Source organism: Elephantulus edwardii, unplaced genomic scaffold, assembly GCF_000299155.1.
Source record: "Elephantulus edwardii isolate Elephantulus edwardi_28Jun2011 unplaced genomic scaffold, EleEdw1.0 scaffold00178, whole genome shotgun sequence".
In the NCBI taxonomy this organism is placed as follows: Eukaryota; Metazoa; Chordata; class Mammalia; order Macroscelidea; family Macroscelididae; genus Elephantulus; species Elephantulus edwardii.
Window position 1 is genome coordinate 4,599,583 of NW_006399928.1, and position 3,880 is coordinate 4,603,462.

Consider the following 3,880-nt stretch of genomic DNA (forward strand, 5'->3'; position numbering starts at 1 on the left):
GGCAATGCGATTGGCACAGGATAGAGCAGGGTTTAGGGCTGTTGTACATAGGGTCATTATGAGTCACAAACGACTCAACGGCACATAAGAACAACATTTTATTTTATTATTGTATGTGTGTTTGTACCATCAAATCAGATTTGACTGGTACAAGAGGAGATTGTCCCTCTTCTCCAACAGAGCACCTGGTGGATTTGAACCATGTACCTCTAGGATTGCAGTGCATTAAATCATTTTTTGAGGCATTAAAAGATCAGAAAGACACATAAGAACATTAGGACATTAGTGCAAACAAAGATTTCCTCCCAGAATAGGTGGGAGTGGGGGGAGAAGGCTCTTTCTTGATCCATCTTGAAATACAATGTTGTGAGTGACAGGATAATATCCATATGCCTACAAGGAAGTCCAATGAATACCACTATCATTCAAATATATGCACTAACATCTGGAGCCAAAGAGGAGAAAATAGATTTCTACCAACTTTTGCAGTCAGAAATTGATTGAACATGCAATCAAGATGCATTCTTAATAATGAGTGACTAGAATGCAAAAGTTGGAAGCCAAGGAAAAGGATCAGTAATAGGAAAACATGGAATTGGTGACAAAAATGAGGCTGGGGATAGAATAATAGAATTCTGCACAAATTAATGATTTATTCATAGTAACAATCTTTTTTCCCTACTAGTTTATTTGCAAAATTCAAATACAAATTTGAACAAATTCTTTCAATTTCCCTCACCCCCCACCCATCAAATTGTACAACCCAATGATTAATTCTCCCTTCCCCCTGCCCATTCACATCCCTCTGCTTCCAGCTTCTCCCACCCCTCCCGGATCCTTATACTCATTCTACAATAATGGTTTTATACAATATTTATCTTTATGGGACTGAGTTAGTGCACTCAGCAGAATGCTCTCCAGTCTCTCCCAAGTTCGGTAATAATTTACAAATTTATTGCTCCTGCGTGCTGCATAATATTCCATTGTTTAAATGTACCATAATTTCTCAATCCATTCGTTTGTGGTTGGACATTTGGGCTGTTTCCATGTTGTTGCAACGGTGAATAATGCTGCTATGAACATTGGTGTACAAATCTCAGTTTGTGGCTCAGTTCTCATATTCTCAGGGCATATTCCAAGTAGTGGATTAGCTGGGTCATATGGAATTTCTATGTTCAGCTTTTTGAGGAAGCACCAAACTGCCTTCCAGAATGGTTGCACCATTTTCAATTCCACCAACAATGCATAGTAAATACCTTTTATAAGAAACATAAACACAGGCTATACACATGAATTTCACCTGATGATATGCACAGGAATCAGATTGATTACATCTATGGAAGGACTCATTGGAGAAGTTTAATATGAACAGTGGAAACTAGGCCAGGTGCTGATTGTGGAACAGATCATCAACTACTCATATGAAAATTCAAATTAAAGCTAGAAAAGGTCAAATCCACTCCACAAAAATAAAAATTTCACCTTGAGGTTATCCAACCTGAATTTAAAAACCAACTTAGGAACAGATCTGAGGCCTTGAGCACTAATGAACCAGATTATCTGTGGGAGGATATCAAGAGTATCATCCACGAAGAATGCAAAAGGTCACTACAAAGACAGAAGATGAAGACAAAAATAGATGTCAGAAGAGACTCTGAATATTACACTAGAGCTCCAAGAAGCCAACGCATAGGAAATAAATCAAGATGTTAAGGAGCTGAATAGAAAATTTCTAAGGGCAGCATGGGAAGAAAAAGCAAAGTACTATAATGAAATGTGCAAAGAACTGAGCCTGAAAATCAAAAGGGCCATACTTGCTCGACATTTCTTAGCCTGAAAGAACTAAAGAACAAATTCAAGCCTTGAGTCACAATACTTAACGATGTTATGGGTAGAATATTGAACGATCCAGAAAGTATCAAAAGAAGATGAAAGGAGTATACAGAGTTACTGTACCAAAACGAATTGGCTGACATAGAAGAATTTAAAGAAAGAACATATAATTAAGAGGCACTGGTGATGAAGGAGACATCAAAATGCTCTAAAGGTCTGGGCAAAAAATAAAGCCCTAGGAATTGATGGAATACCAACTGACATATTTCATCAAACATGTTTCATCTAGGATGAAACCCTAACTCTAATCCTAACCCTAACCCTAATCCTGGACACGCTGGGACAGTATATTGACAGAGAACTACCAGAAATATAATCTGTGTTTAGAAGAGGTTGTGGCACTAGAAACATTATTACCAATCACAGATAGATCTTGATTGAATCAAAGAGTACCAGAGGGATATCTATCTGTCTTTCATTGACTATGCAAAAGAATATCATTGTGTGTAGATCACAAGAAATTATGGTTAACCTTGAGAAGGAAAAAAATCCCAGAACATTCAATTGTGCTTATGTGAAACCTATACTTGGAACAGGAAGTAGTTTCCAGGAAAGGAAGACCCCGGATGAGGCGGATTGATACATCAGTAACTGGGGCATTGATACATCAGTAACTGGGGCAATGGGAGTTGGTGTTTCGGAATCAGTGAGACTGGCTCATGACAGAGTAGGCATCAAAGCTGCTGTCCCTCTGTGTCATAGGCAACTTGGTAGCACATAACAACAATCAACATGATAATAATGGGGCAAAACAAAACTAAAGGAAAAATATAAGCCATTTGTTTGTTTATTAAAAAATTAATTAAAAATGCTGGGATGAAAGTAACTCTCAAGAGCTTATTTGAGTTATTATTATGCATTGATCAATAGTGTCCTTGGTTCCTGTATGAGGGCACTTCAGATTTAACTATTTGGAAGGAAATTAACAAGCAATTGAAAAAAGAGGTCTTGATGCTCCTGTGTGTACAAATGTGAACTTATGAGCAGCAGTTAAGATGGTAATAGAACCTTTTTTTCTTTAATAGAACCTTTTTTCAGATAGTATTGATTCTTGTGCTAATCAAGATGATAAGTAGTACACTATTGAACATTTATATGAAACTCTCTCAGAGAAATTACAATCTGTTCAAAGTCAAAATGATTTATCAGAACAGAATTCCTCCCAAGAGTAGAATTCCAAAGCCACAGTTACATTTATTATGACAAAAAGATGTTAACCTTTTGGAGGATTCAGATGATAATTTAAAGAATTCTGATGAATTGCCTAATTTTGGAAGACTGACATTAAAATCTCTTGCTCCTCCTCCAGCAGGCCCCCCATTATGGAATGGTTGAGCAACTAATTTTGAAAGTGAGAAAAGAAGATTTAGATGCTGTGCAATGTCAAATGCTTTTTGTGACCCCTATATGAGTAGATATGGATAATTAGGAACAGGTAGTTAATATTACTCATTAAACATTTTCTTTTAATGTACTAAAGGAACCGAAGTAATAAATAAAAAAATAAAAATAAAATTAATAATAAAAAATAATTGTTAGTAATTATGGTATGCATTCTCCTTTTGCTATGAGGCTTTTGAGAAGCATGCTGATGGATCTCGGCTTATCCCAGTTGACTGGGTTATATTAGTAAAAGTAGCCTTGTCAGCTGGTATTACATGCAGTTTAAGACTTCGTGGGAGACTCGCTCTTGTGGGACCTTACCATCACTCTGCTGCAAGACACCAAGGCCTGTATGGCATGGCTGGCCCAAGAACATCTTCCAACCACAACTTCCCCTGCATCGCTAAAGGCTGCAGGCATGCTGAAATACACTCACACCCTGGCAAACTGCAGAACCATTGCCTGCCAGGTTGTGGGGCTGCAGTTTTAGACCACAATCCCGCAGAGAGCACTATACTGCTGCCCCCACCCGCTGGAGACTCCATTCCTGCGCCATCTGGAGACCACACAGGTGCTGCCCTGCTGTCCAGCGCCAGAAGCACCA

General features: G+C 38.1%; 1 pseudogene; it reads right to left on the reverse strand.

The window, feature by feature from the left end:
- The window catches only part of LOC102843591, an 11,390-nt pseudogene extending 8,176 nt beyond the window's left edge, over window positions 1–3,214 (reverse strand).
- Window positions 3,215–3,880: the final 666 nt, after the last annotated feature.